We start from the raw sequence: 15,680 nt of genomic DNA, 5'->3' as shown, positions 1-15,680 counted from the left end.
ATACTTCGATAAGAAAGGTTCTTGAGTGTATTTGCAGTCCTCTAAAGCACAAGCAAACAGTTTGGGTTGCAAATTCACTTAACAGCTCTGCCCACACTTAACAAGTTAAGTTGCTTTTGCTGGAAACTACTTTATATAATACATCAGGCTGGAATCTGAAGTTCATTTTAGCAAGTGTAGCCAGAAAGGATGTGAAACAAAATGTTGGCCTCAGGCTTTGACTGGTGGGACTTAGCAACCTCAGTAAAATGAACCAGGACAGAAGCACTCAGCCAAGAGGAGAATAAAGAATGTGAATAATTTACTTTCTTTAAGTAAATTAAAGAGGTCTTAGTCCAATTTGAAGGCAGTTTAAAAAAAAAACCAGCATTTTTAGTATTAACTTTGCGAAACAAGACAAATGATCTGTTCTTACATAGGTGAATGGACATACATGGCTTGCTTATACAGACTCATTACTGGAAGAGCTGGTGCTTTGCATTGTAGGAATCAGCTACACTATCTCCCTTTATCATTGCAATTTACTACCAGTAGCAGTTGTTGGAATTAATCATGTACCCTGAAGTTCAAGGTTTATGCTGCTCAAAAGAGACTTTACACAGCAGTCTTTCATGTGATTAAAAGTGCAAATACACATTTAAAATTATTAGATCTGAGGCATCTATGGTTTCAAGCAAAACTATGAGTATTCAAAGAATTTGACTATATAGACAAGCAGAGGGTACTCAAGGAATTTTGATTTGCAGAATATGAAGACTCTTCACTGCTGCAATGTGACTACATTCAGAGCAGTATTTCAGACAAAATGAGGTATTGTTTTATCCTTTTGGGAAGCAATGAAAAGAACCCAGAGGCCTACTGAGACAAGGCCATGATCTTGAATTTACTCCCTGATGAATAAGCTGTCTCCCCAGATTCCTGTCCCTCACACTTCCCAGCTGATGGCTTGAAGAGCTGTACAGGTGACGTGGGAATTAAGCTTCCTTACCAGCTTTGCATATCCATGGTATTTCTGAGTCCTTGCCATTTGCCCTGCTGGCTGCTACACTCATTCTGCCCTGCAAGTTGGCCTTAAAGAGTTTCCCCTCCCATAATTCCTCCTCTGAATGTGTCCTTTTATCATTTCCTCACTTTCCAAGGGCAATTCAATCAACTTGGAGATAGCAAAAGAATTTCTTACTTTGCTCAAATGCCAACTCCCTCTATGTTCTACCCTCTTTGGCAAGCTTTCATAACCCACATTTTTTATGTCACCTCTTGCAAAATTTGCTTTGCTGCAATATCAGAAAGAATATTATGTTATCTGATCATGATAGATGAGGGGTCACAAAAGAATGTTTCTGAATTTTGAGATACCTACCTGAGCAGCCATCAAAATCAATAGTCTGCTAATTAGTCTGACTCAGTAATGTAGCACCTGCAAAGTGTCTGAATGTGGAATCCAGCCCAGGTTTCAAGTACCTTCATTAAAACTACAAACTTCACCTCCTCGAAGTTTAATCCACACTACTAATTTCCCTTTGTAGCCTTCACGCAGGGGGCCTTGTAGAGTAACAAGACAAATGCTTGCTGTAACCATATGTTTTTTTTAAAGATTAAAAAAGAACAGTCTTCATAGTCAATTGCTACTGGATTATTTTTATGTAACTAGCCTCCTTTCAATGCTTTCAGATACTGGGATATAGTCAAATATCAGGTGCTGGACTAATTCACAGAGACCTCCAATCCATACTAAGGACAGTGCAGTGCTCAGTACCAAGACACTGAAAACCCTTTGGTGCAGTCCTACAGCATGACATGAGACTAAGAAAATTACAGCAGTGTGTGCAAGCTTGTGCTCAGAAATCACAAGCTTGACAGCTGAAGAAACTAATCAGACTAGCTTGGAGGGCAGGAAGAGAAAAATTTTTTTCATTGCTGCTGTATTTTGCAGAGCTTTGCTCTGGAAGTTTTGGGCAGCACAGACAAATTTTCATTCACACAGCCTGCAGCTGTCAATTCGGAGATAACTCAAGGCCTTAGCTTGTAGAAGCTGTTTAAATGTCACTGTTGTGGCAGGGTATGGGGGAAAAGTATTATGACTTGAAGTCTCCCATATTAACCTATTTCAAGAACTGCTGGCAGCTCATATAAAAACATCCATGCAAGAGTCCCTCCTGCATGTCTCAATAAATCCAGATTATTTTAATAACTCAATTTAAATGGGAGATCACATGAGAATTTGGGTGAAGTCCAAGGATATTGCGAATATTAAAAATTATCAGCTGATACTTGTAACGTTAAGTGCACTACACCTGACAATTAAAAAAAAAAATTACTTATGTGCCAAAGGGCATAATTGTACTGGAATGAGTTTGGAAATTACTGCATCTTAACTGGATGTTGAACAACACAAGTGAAAGTGAAGTGAAATTGCCATGTGTAAGTGGTTTTGCCATTCCAGGACAAGGGCAGGGGTCACCACATTTGCAGTGAAACCCTTATGTAATGCTTGCATGAACTGCCTGGAGAGCTCTGACAGATAATTGCCTCACAGACTGCCTAAAAACCTTTTTAGGATTTAGGCTCCTCTAGGAGCCAGCTCACCCTCCTTTGGTTACCCAGCCATGTTCCCAGGCAGAGACTTGGGGTACACTGGGAACTGGAATGTCTCAGTCCCACTTCAGCATGCTCAGGGCTGCACAGCTTTGGGATGTGGTTGCCAATGTGCATCATCAGCTCTCCCCACTTTGAGACAGTTAAGGGAGTATAGCAGTGATTCTGCTCCAGGAAAGAATTCATTCTTTTGGTGACCCAGACAGATGAGAGATGGCTGTGAAGACAAAATACACTTAGATAAGAGTCAAGATTCAGTTTCTAGCTGTGCTAGAGATTTCCTGTCTGGAGCTTGGTGATGCTGTTCAGTCAGTTCGAGTCTGACATTAATTTCCCATGTTTGTAACACAAATAATAGTACTCCACTTATTCACAGGACAATTCTGTGCTTAAGTACATTAAATGCTTATGTGGTTCTTAGATATTATGGTGAAAAGAAGGAACGGTTATACAAGCCATCAAGTCACTATTCAGGACTGGTGTTTACATTGTGAAGCAAGGCTATACTACCGTGTAATTCAAACCTATCCTAATAAATGTTCATTATAAAACACAACCCTCCTGCAATTATGTGTCCTGTCTACTGGTAGACAACAGCTGAGAGTGAGAAGCACAATAGAATATGTTGATAGCAGGGCTTGGCATGAGAAACTGGCAGCAGAGGAACTATGCTAATGCAGTCATTGTTGTCTCCAGTTGCAGCAGAGAACCCAGAATTTGTTAATTTACATTGTTTGGCTCTGTAGATTTGATGTCAAGACTTGGCAAAAAGATAGATTCAATAAAAAAACAATTTACATTATGTTGGAGATTGTATTCTAAAAGGTCTATTGACATCTTGCTATTTATGATATATCCAGGAACTAGTTCTGGTCTTTGGACTCATTAGAAGTATTTCATCTGAAAAGTATTATAGCTGATGGTGCTGACATACTACTAATCATAGAATAATTTATGTGGGAAAAGACTCCAGATGATCAGGTCCAACTGTTACTCAAGCACTGCCAAGTCCACCACTAAACCATGTCCCTAAGCGCTGTGACTACGCATCTTTTAAATACCTCCAAGGATGGTGACTCCACCACTTCCCTGGGCAGCCTGTTCCCATGTTTAGCCCATCAATCCAGCCTGTCCAGATCCCTCCGTAGAGAATTTCTACCCTCAAACAGATCAACACTCCCACCCACCATCTCCAAAGCCACTCTGCAGCCACTTGCAGTTTCCTACCACCAAAGAAAAGCTCATGCTGACTCTGGAAGGCAGTTTATTGCCATGGAAAAAGGCCATTTCCACCATGTGTCCTCATCTTGTGGTTCTGCAGCTTTTTGTACTGGAGGCAGCACATCACAAAAGCACTGAGTTTGGGAGAAACATTGAGCCACCTGTGATGTTTAGGTGCTGGCCTGAGGTCCTGTGCTGTGCCTTGCCCACCCACCAGATCTGAGCATAGGGGATGTGTGACCACACTCAAATGTTGCCTCTATCCCCTGTACCAAGAAGCCCAGGACTGGAAGCCATCCTTCTGATGCAGCCTTATCAGTGCAGCTGAGAGAGGAAGGATCATGTTTCCCAACCTGCTGGCTGCAGTCCCTGTGCCAGGGGGTGGGAGTAGAAATTTCCCTTGGCCAGGTCTGGGAGCCCTGCAGTTGCACAGACTGAGCAGCACCTTTTGGTTGCTGCCCCAAGGGGACCTGGCATTTGACTCCGCTTGCTACAGTAGCAGCCACATCAGTTGGGTGGGTGCTGAGGGCTCAGGTGCCCACCTTGTCACTTCATGCCCACCCCTGTGGCCATCTCTGAGCAGGTGACAGGTGGCCCAGGGTGTTCCTGCTCCTATTTGTGGTGCATGCAGGCCAGTGGTGCCAAGCCCACAAAAAGGAGTTGCTGAACACAGGGCATGAATCAGTGCGATCTGATGGGGTGAGGATAATGCAAGGGAGGGAAAGGGCTTGCACAGAGCTGCCTGTGTTGCAAACTCACCCACATTTCTCCCTCAGAGTCAGCAGGGGAGGACTGGAGGAGACACCCCAGTGCTGCTGGGATAAGTACTCTCCAAATGCTCACCTCTGACATGTACCATGTCCACAAGAAAGGAGAAGGCTCAGCAGCTCTATTTTCTCCTGTTTTTCCTGCAGGTACTGGCTGTGGATAATGGCATTGGTTGGTTTCAGTTCCCACTCTGTAGAAACAGCAATGTATTTCACTTGGGAATGCTTGCTGTGGGGATCCAAATCCCCTTCAGGTGGGCATCCTTTTGCCTGGCTCACTAGGCATAAGGATGCTGTGCTGTGCTGTCCTAGCAGTCTTGGCCCTCTGCTGTCCCATGAGTCTGGGCTTCAGCTTCACAGAAGGAGCACCAGGGGCTCATCAATTTTCCTTTCTCCACCAGACTGCCATAGTGGGACAGTCGTGTACATGGGAGGCACAGCTGCTGCAATGCCAGTGAATGCCTTTGTCCAGGAGGCAGGGAGCAGGCAGAGGAATAGAGGCAAGCTGCCAAAGCTGCACCCCTGGGATCTGCAAGGGATCTTCATTTTGCCAAAGGCTTGAATCAGGACTAAAAACAAGAGCTCTGCTGGACAGTCCTGTATTGCAGTCACTTTTTTCTCACAGCAGTCAACTTATTTATTTGCCCAGATGCTAGCGACTGCTCCTGTGCTGCTTCTGCAGCTGAGGAGGGCACCCACAGATGGTGCTCTGATTTGAGGATGAGTATGGCCAGCTGGGAGTGCAACATTGTGTTGGCCTGGGCACTGGTAAGAGGCAAAGCAGCCGCCCCCACCCTCTGGGGCCCATGATGATGTGTGACTGCTCCTGCTTGCAAATTGGGCCCAAACAATCCTTACAGCCAGCTTGGATAACATTGTGGAACTGTCTGTGTGTCGTCCTTGAGGTCTATCCCTGAGCCCTCTACACTGGTACAGTAAAGGTGGCGACTGATCTCTCTACCGGGAGACTCCATGCTCATTTGTTGGTTTCCTCCTAATAATCAGATACACTGAAGGGTTCTGTTAAATTTTTCTGCCAAGATCTCATAAAAGGAGTTGCAAAATAGAAAAGAACTTGCAGAAAATCAGGAAAAAAAAAAATCAAAAGCTGGGATTGCCATTCTGTCCAAATTGTACTTTTGGCCTCACTTATACCGAGTTACAAAGACTTTAGCAATATCCAGAATACATTTGAAACAAACAGATTAGGAGCTGTAGGAAACAGAGCAATCACTTCTGTGGGAATGAGTCTATCTTGACAGCATACACTTTGAGTAAAGCAGACTAAAACATGGACATAACTGCTTGACATTTTCAGCTGAAAATCTTCTTGACAAAAATGCCGTAGTTTAAGTAAGACGCATTTCTCAAACAGTACTTCTCTTCTACACAACGGAGACTTTTTCTCCCTGCAAAAAGTGAAACATCTGAGAATGACATAACAGTTTGTCTCCAGGCTCTTCGTGTCCTTACCATTCTATATTCACTGAACCATCCTGGTGCAGCATTTCATGGTACAAGGCATCTGCTGAGAGCTCCATGCTGCACTGCAGCACCCAGCTGTGGTCTGTCAGGGAACATACAAGGCAAGGAATCCAATCCTTAGCAGTCAACAGAGTTACACTTCAAAATCAAAATGTGTGACTTCCATCTAATTACTCCTTTTCAATCAAACCTTTTAGTCTGAAAAACTTCTTTTCCAGTTTATTTTTGGCCAAACATCAGTGAAAAAATATCAGGCTTTTCTCTGGAAGCCTGACTGGGCATAAAAGTCACTTAAAGTCTTCTAGAAGACAATCCTGTAAGTGGGGTTCCCCCACAGTCTCAAACAGAAATCCTAGCACAGAAATACAGGATAAAATTACATTTGTTGCCATCATTATTTGAAGAAGGGAGAAAAACGTATTTGTCAAGAAATATATATAATGAGATATTTCATCTGATGGTTTAAAATAGAAAATAACATGGCAGAGCAGCATAAAGTGTTATTCTCCATTATTCTGTCTGAGCCAATCATTCCTCATATAAATCTGCATCTGCAAAAAAAGAAAAAAAATCATCCTGCAGATCTTCACCCATCTTTACTTTGAACCTCAAGCACATTTGGAACAAGACAGACATCACTGTGAATGATTAATGCAGCAGTATACTGGAATCCATGCCCTAGAATTTCAGCAGCATTGTCTTACAGAAAGAACTTTTTTATCATTGCTCTTCCCTTGTGAGTAAGGCTCATCCTACTCTGAAAATAAAACAGCAAGTCTAATTTTTTTTTTCATAAATCAATGGAAACATGTTTGTTTTCATTTGAGATCAGCCTTCAGCTTTGCCACAGCATTACTGTGTTCTTGCAATGCAGAATTATGTAGTAATAGAAGGGGGAAGTACCTGGGAGAGAGACAGAAGTAAAGTCATCACTGCCCATATCAAAGACCTGGGAGAGTCAGACTGTGTAATCCATGTCATCGAAGCATAAAACATTGAGAAATAACTTTCAATGCAAGTGTTAATGATACATCGGCCAGTGCACTCTTGAGGCCCATGTCTGCATCTGCAAGCAAAGTTATACGAGTTATGTATCTCCAAATAACTCCAGCTGCCTTTAGTCTGGAAATACAACATTTCCTTACCACATTGGCTAATAACTTCCACATCAACTAAAAAACAAAAGAAGTTAAATAACTGGAACCACGTGGACGTCATAAAAGAGATAACACGCAGACTTTTTATGAGGAAGTGTCACAAAATACAAATATGTTTATATTTGGTACATACAATTAATTACTGACACCAAAGCAGTGTGGTTCTTAGCCTTAAGCAAAAACACTTGACACTTTTCCTTGAAAATCATTAAGGATTGAGCATCTCTCTTAACCTGATTTCATTATGGAAGCAATATTATTTAATAATTTTAATTAGCATCTTTTTAATTACAAAGAAAACTCCACATCTTGTATTAGCTATCTGAAATGGTGGTCTTCTCTTGACCCCATTCTGGAAATCTTCATCATACAAAAAACTATTTCAACATGTTAGATGTCTTTTGTGATTTTTTTTTAATGAGCCTTGTTTTAGGACTGTATTATGCTCTTGGACTTTGGCAATCTGAAGGCTGCTGATTGCTTTTACAAGCAATGAGCAGTGAAGGTTCAATCCAACAGAGCAGGGGTGAAGAAAAAAGTGGATGCTCCTGGTACTCAAGCTCAGTCTCCCCTGCAAGCTCTGCAGGCAGGGCAGTGGGGTGGCATGTCCCACGTCCTACATGAGCATGCACAGTGCTCACCCCAGTCACCACTGTCCACAGCTTTTGGCTGTTTCTGTCCTCTTAAATAAGAGGGTCTGCAAATAGCAAGCACGTCCCACTGTGCCTGTCAGGAAATGGCCACAGCTCCATTGTACCAGGAATTATTTGTCCTCCTGGAGGGGTCTGGGCTGCTAATTCTGGACTAGGACTCTGCCATATCAAGGGTTTTAAGCTCACAGAGCAGAAGATCAGTTTCTGACTGTCACAGCTTAAGCAGTTACCTGGCCCACAGGAGTGCAGAGATCACAGCTGTGGGTTTGTGGGGTTTCATTATATTCAAGGACACGGAAGCTTTACCCTCTGTATTTCTCTACTATGAATTACCACAAGTAGCACAAAAAACACTACAGGAAAAAATACTAACACAAATATCACCATTAGCAAACATCCTTACAATTAATAAAATGAATATGAATGAATATATGTCAAGCTATTAAAATTAATATAAGCTAATAAAATTATATAATATCAATCAATAATATGGTATCAACCAATAATACCATCAGTCAATATTGTACTACAACCAGTAACAGCAGCAGCCAAGAAGCTATAAACTATTACAGATTAATACAGCTTGTCATTAATGAAGCAGACTCATCAACCATAGAACAGCAAATATATTTATGATAGATGAATATATCAGCCAATAAAACAACTGGCAGAGTCCCACTTGCAAAGTGATCCTATCATAGACTCTGGGTTCAGACAGGTGTCTCTGGGGACAGACCAAGAGCTTATAGAAAGTTCATGTGGGTTTCAACCAGGAGTTCTCAAAATGAGAGAAGCTTCATTTTGGATTATAAAAAAAAAAAAAAAAAAAAGAAAAAAAAAGATTTAAAAAAAAAAAAAAAAAAAAGCCTTTTTATATCTTGAAAACCTAAGAGGGAGTAGGACATTGATAATATCTGGTTTTCTCCTGTAACAGCCAGTACATGACAATGTTCTATGTTCCTTCAGAGAAATTTTATTTTTTAGAATGTTTTCCACTTTCTCAGATGATAAAAGTGCTGTTAAGAGTCCCTTGTTTTGTGTTGGTGGTGGTGTCTGTTGATATCTCTGGCTTCTAGGTAGTTCAGCTGCACTTCAAAAGGACCAGCTGCACTTTTCAAGGATGTTTTTTTATGGTTCACAGGGCTAGTCCCCAGGCTCACAATTCCAGGCCAGCAGCCTTTTCTTTTGAGTATTTCTGAGTAGACAATATCTTTAGCTCAGTAATTTTCCTTTCTAACCAGGCTGCCTTTATGGCTGCTTACATCACTGCCTAAAGAGGTTATTTTTAATATTCAGTAACATGCTAAGAATACAAGATTTGGTTCCCAGATCAATAGCATGTTCAGTCAAAAAGTGGCTAAAAGGTTTAAGTCATAGATTAAAATCTTCAAGTAAAACAGATGGAATTAAGAAGGGTATACAAAAAACCTGTGATAATCGGGGTTAGGCAAAAATCTTTTTTCAGAAATGCCAAAGCTCTAACAAAAGAGTCTGAAATGTTCTGACCAGTTCCATCACGTAAGCACTGTGGACCCACTACAGTTTTCCATTCTGCAAAATATAAGTGTGTGCAGAGTATCTAAGAACTCTTAGATCAGTACAGCAATGCCTGTGCTTTATTTAATATTGTAAGCTAAACACATGTATAAATGACTGAAAAGTCAAGACCAGATGTGCAAATGGAGGCAATAAGGAGCAGGGAATCTCTCTGAATTAATGAGCATCCTTATATTGAGATTCCATGAGCATTACCTTTTCCTTTTACTTGGCCCACAGAGCGTTTAGGACGGCAACTATGGCCAAGTGCACAGCACCCTTCTCTGCTGCCATTTGTTGAGCAAAAAAATGTACATCCACCAGTGTCATCCACAGTGGTTTGATACTCACCAATGTCTCTGTTTCTGTTAAATGTTTTGGGGTTTTTTTTGCCAGAGATGATTAAAAGATGACACTTGATAAAACTGAAAGGGGAGAAAATAGCAGATACTGGAAGAGAGAAGGAATCTAATTGCAAAATAAATAGATGCTTAAATGTGTGACTTGAATCAAATACCCTCCTGAAACCCCATGAGTAGCCAATTTCACACTGGCTTGTCTTAGCACCAGGTATGTTCCCAATTTCCAAGAGTAAAAATGGAAATATTTTGTGAAATTGCACAACTGACGTGTTTGTTACTATGCTTTTCACAACAGGCTCCCCAGTGTGCCTTACCCAGTGGAGTTGCCTGTTGCTGGTGAGCTCTCTGTAGAAGCCTCCAAAGTTGTTGATAATTTCTCCCATGTCTCTAATGACCACATCAATGAAGAAAGATTTGACAGCACATTTAACTGAAAGCACAGTAGAATTTCCTGCCTCATTACAGTGAAATGCCTGTGACAAAATGACTGTGGGTTCTTTTCTCAGCTGATACTTTGAGAAGTAACCTTTTCTGACAGTCTATGAATTTGAAGTACCAGCATGGAATCCTTCACTTTGCACTGGGTGGCCACTGTCAATTTAGCTGCATGGCCATGTTTCATCTTATACTAGCCTGTTCCCAGATGCTGATCCCTTCCTCAAAAAAATTAATAATTTCAAAGGGCTTTCAAGATGAAATGTTGCTCATAGATCACCTCCCACTCCACAGAGGAAGAAAACACCCTAGGGTGACAGCTCAGAGACAGAGGCCATCAGATCACATCTTCTTGGGGCAAACCAGTGTTTCTATAGAGGGCATACACATAACATCTCTCTCAAGCAGCTGCTGCATCTCTCTGAGTGTTTTTGGTAGCTGCAGTCATGCTCAAATTCCATTTCCTCATAAGGCATTCTGCTTCTGGCAGTGAGATAAAGGCAGCTGTGATCCACTTGCTTCAAGTCCCCAGGACTCAGGATGGGGTTGAGGATGAATTCTGGTGTTTTCCAATCCCACATACTTCTACTCAACACCAACATATATTCCTAGCAAAGGCTTTTGTGAGGATGAACCACAGGCAAATCATGCCTAGCAAAGAGCAGCGTCAGAAAGGACAGAAATAGTGTGAAGCCTCTTGCCAGCCATCACTTTCTTTAGCAGCATGGAAAGAAGAGAGTCTTAAGAAATAGGAGATCATAAATCCAATGCTGTCAGGTCTTCAGTGCTCAGGGTATTTGCTTGAGGTCTGAGAAACCAGTATCTGAACTTGTAGTTTTGGAAGAATCTTTCTGTGTGGTTCTGGCTAAGACACTTTACTAGCCTGTGTCTCAGTTGCTCTGCTGTTCCTATCTGCACTATGAAAAGAACATCCCACTCCACTTTCCTTGGATGTGATGAGTTAATTACTACAGTGGCTGAGGTCAGTTATGTATCTAAGCAGGTTGTACCAAACACATTTCACTCATGATGACAGAAGGGTGTTCAGCATCTTATAACAGACCAGCTGATACCCAGACTCTAATCTTAGGCTGACCAATGATAATGGTTTATCCTGAAAGAAGCTTACAATAACTAAATATGAACTTTCCAGATTGTTCAGTGATTTTCTAAAAAATGTAGCTGTTTCTGTAAGAAAATTTGCAAAAGCAGATTGAAGGAGGAAAAGGCATGATATCAAGTCACAGGTTTTGTAGGTGTTCAGCTGGTTGCTTAGAGGGTTTTGACATATTCATCAGTGTCAGTGAAACACCAGACTTCAGTGGCAAAGAAGGAAATGCTCATTCTATGGCCTAAGGTACCAACTGGCTGTAAGGGTGCTAGAAAGCCCTCCTAGAGCACTGCTGCAAACCATTTACACATGGAAGTTACATCTGGTACAAGAAGGGAACAAAAAGAACTTTGGAGGAACTTGTGCATGTGGCTAATGGGCACTACTCATAAAGTCTGCTGCCTGACTGGGCAATGTGTACCATGCTGTCCAAGATGTGGCAGCCCAGAGCTGGCAAGGCAGATACCACTGACAGTCACTGCCATCCTCAGTGGGTGAAGCTGAGTGCTTGTCCATATGTGGGCTGTCTGTGTGGTGGCTACATGCACCTCAGGGACACCTTGTCTGGCCCCAGGCTGTATACACCAAGGGCTGGAAGAGTTTTCCAGCGCAAGCTCCACACTGCTGACACAGTGGCTGATACACTGGCCTTGTGGCAGCCAAATTGCTGTGTGGCATCTACAGGTATTTTTTTTTTTTTTTAATTTTTTCCACTTTATTTGGAGTATCTCAAGTGTCTGTTGTGGGGGATAAGGGGAAATTACTACAGGCTTTTCTTAGAAAATCACCTCTTCAAGTTCAAGACCAAGAGTTGAGGTTGGTAGGCAATGCTAAAAGCCACCCATCTGGAAGGAAATTCCCAGCTGACCAAGCTCGAAATTCTGGCTGCTGCTCAGTCATGGTCTTCAGCTTGATTCTGGATGAGTCAGAATATCACTTCTCCCCTTGCCTTAATTTGCCATCCAGAAGCTGATCTCATTTGTGGAGTGGCTGAAAGTGACAAATGCTATATATTAGGCAATAAGGGTTGTTAGGTAAGATGGCAAATACCTTGAAAATCACAGAGATGCTGAATATCTGTATACTTCTGCCTATTGCCTGGCATAACATTGTCTGTCTTGGGATGAAGAACACGAGGATTCTGCAATTCTTTCAGTAAATCAGGAGTGTTTGCACAAGGCAGGCTGGCCTGTCAAAGTGGATGTGTATCCTACCATCTTCTTGAATGGCAGATGCAGAGAGGGTCATTCCTTCTTACCTTAATGATCAGTTGAACCCAGGGGATGTATCTATTGCTAAGTAAACACACAGCTGCTCTTCAAAACCCTCAGCAGCAGTTTGAAAAGGCTGGGGCTGTTCTAATGACAGTGGCGCCAGGGAAGATACATAACCTATTAGTGATCTACTTATTATAACCTTAAAGCAACTGAAGCTATTGATTGAACTCCCAGTTTCATATGAGAAAAAAAAATCTCCCCTTGTAAATGGCAGTCTTTTTACCAAGGTGGCAAGAAGATTAAATACACAGATTTTGATGCAGCCACCCCAACAGATAGCACTAAATTGAAATGCAAACGGAGAAACTGTTTCTATTGCACTTGCCATTTTTTAGCACAAAAGGAAGAATATATATTGACAATAGTCATATGTAGTGAAATGAGGCAACCAGGTGCCACTAATTGCCAGGGAGTGAGCATAAGCTTGTGTCAAGCCCACCTGTGCCTGATAAGGATTGGCCCCCTGGTCCTGTTCATGCGCAGTGGGGGCCCACACACACAGGTGGGCTTGACACAAGCTCATGCTCCCTGGCAATTAGTGGCACCTGGTTGCCTCATTTCACTACAGTCATAAGCAAGTTTGAAAGACAGAGCCACTTCAGAATTCAAAAGGGTACTAGTGAATGAAAACAAACTTCAGTGAAAGAGATCTAGATCTGATCTTGCTCTAATAAGGCTGCTCAATTTTACAGACACCTTCCATTTAAAAAAGAAATACAGCAAACCTAAGTTTGCTAAAGGCTTCTAATCTTGAATTCTGTGAATTCTCATCTGTGTTTATGCTATTACTGCACAGCCATATGGAGAAATGTTGCCAGTTGTGGTAGAGTGAGCACCTAGAACTGAGAGGAAGACAGGGAGAGAGTTGTACGGGATGGAGACCATCCTCCACTCTTAGAAAGATGAGCAAACACTCATTCCTTTTCTTGGGAATGCTTCAGGACAGAACTACAGATTTGGCCTCCTGGCTTGGACTGAACAGGAGCTGCAATCTAGCCTGGTTGTTCACTGTTTGACAACACACCTTAAGCATCCTCATGAGTGGCACATTCCACAGCTGTTAGAAGAGTAGGGGGGCGTCCTCTCTGTTTTCATGCTGAAGCAGTTAAGTGACCAGATGTCCTTTCTTCTTGAGCTTTTATCATAGGAGCCATGCTGACCTGGGATTTATCCTTTCTTCTTTTTGAAAGAGCAGCAATGCTTCCTTCCCCAGCAAATACAACTCTTCAAGCTTCCAAACACTGAAGACAGGAGAAGGATCATCAGCTCCTGGAAGGCTGCCTCAAATTAGAATAAATGTGTTGGTACTGAATGAATGATGAAAGCAGCACCTGGCACCTGTTCAGGTCTATGGAAAAAGCAAGTTGCTGGTAAGCAGGGGGTAAATTTTCAGGATCTAAATGTAAGATGCAGGGATCTATCCATTTCCCAGTATCAGTAGCCTCAGCTAGAGGCTCAATAACCTGGCAGCAGAGCACAAAGGAAAAGGGTGAAGTGTTTGCACTGGGAGCAGCTTTTTGATAAAAAAGGGAATGCTTTCACAGCAGTCAGCTTCCATGTTGGTACATGACTGCTGTGTCAAGACTGCTTCTATTCACAGGATCACAGAACTGTCACAGCTGGAAAAAAAAAAAAAAAACTCTAAAGAATGCTTGTATTCAGGTTTCCCTTTTAAAATTTTCAGTCTGTTCCTCAGACCCTGCTAAGTTTAGCTGGGAACCTATCCTCTCTCCTTTAAGAAGAACAAATCAAAAGCAACAGAGTAGACAAGATGTATTTCTACTCACTTAAAGAAAACAAAATCCTAAGAGAAGATGGACAATATTCTATGAAAGTAGACACTGCTATCAATACTTCAAACCCCCAACAGCGGTGGCTATTAAGATTTGTCAAAATATATACCTTTAAACTTGGTCTGTATGTTGGGGAAAAGCTGGAGGAAATATAAACATCTACAGCACTTTCACAGGAAACTTTAAAACTGAGAAGTTTATTGGACTGAATAGATCAAAATAAATAACAAAATTGGGGGCTCATTAGGTTTAGTTGTTCATATTAATTTATATTCATTTCAACTGTGGATAATTTGTTTTAGAATCAACAGTATTGCAGATGGTATTCTGGCTTTTTCTACCTGTCAGCTAACTCTAAGAATTTCCTTTGGTGGCTTTTTAGAAAAAAAAACCAACCTGTAAGGCCCTTTCCAAGCCTACTTTTCAGTGGCAAGAGCTACTCACAAGCCTATTGAAATGACAGCTCAGTGGCTGTAAGAATAGGAACACATTATGTCCTTTTCATAATGCTTTATGCTAAAAAAGGGATGCATTTTATCTAAAGAGTAGGATTGCACAAATTTTTATGTTTGGAAGTTTACTCAGAAATAGTATGAAAATATTCTTAAAATACTACATCTTAGAATGACACATGACAAAAACAATCTGCAGGTCTATCATGCACAATTTTGTCACAAGGTTCTGATAGACAAAAGGGAGAGTACAGCTTATCAGAAATTACATGATTATTGTCATTAAAAGAGTGAAACATTAATTACATTACAGGAAATACTAGAAATGCACTAAACTTTGCAGTCTGCGGGTTCTGTAAGGAGAATAGTTTTAGTGTTGTAATAATTATTCTTGAAACCCAAACAGTACCAGCTCCTTAATCTACAGTGGCACTGGATATGCACGTCAGGATCTGTGGTTTGAGTTGTAGTGGTCACTGAGACAAGTAACATTCAGTGAGGTTCAGATAAAACATCAGCTATAACGAGAACAAATGCATAAAGTTCCCTGAAAAAAATTGCACAGAAGTCAAGAGCAGCTGCTAATAGCAGATAATGCAAGAGAGGATATGTGTATGCTCTGCAGCATGGCAGTGTCCACCAGCTTGGAGTCTTCCTTGGATGTGCTCTCACACAAGAATCCCAAACCTGTCTCTGGCCATCATAAGGGGGTTCAATTTTATATTCAGACAGAATCATTCTGCCCTATTCCTACCAAGGACTCCTGAACTGCTCTAGAAAATGTCTCCTTTCTCACAGCAATAATGCACCACGAGCTTGGCATCCTGTGTGAAAGT

The sequence above is a fragment of the Calypte anna genome, chromosome 2 (assembly GCF_003957555.1).
Source record: "Calypte anna isolate BGI_N300 chromosome 2, bCalAnn1_v1.p, whole genome shotgun sequence".
In the NCBI taxonomy this organism is placed as follows: Eukaryota; Metazoa; Chordata; class Aves; order Apodiformes; family Trochilidae; genus Calypte; species Calypte anna.
This window is presented reverse-complemented; position numbering follows the sequence as displayed.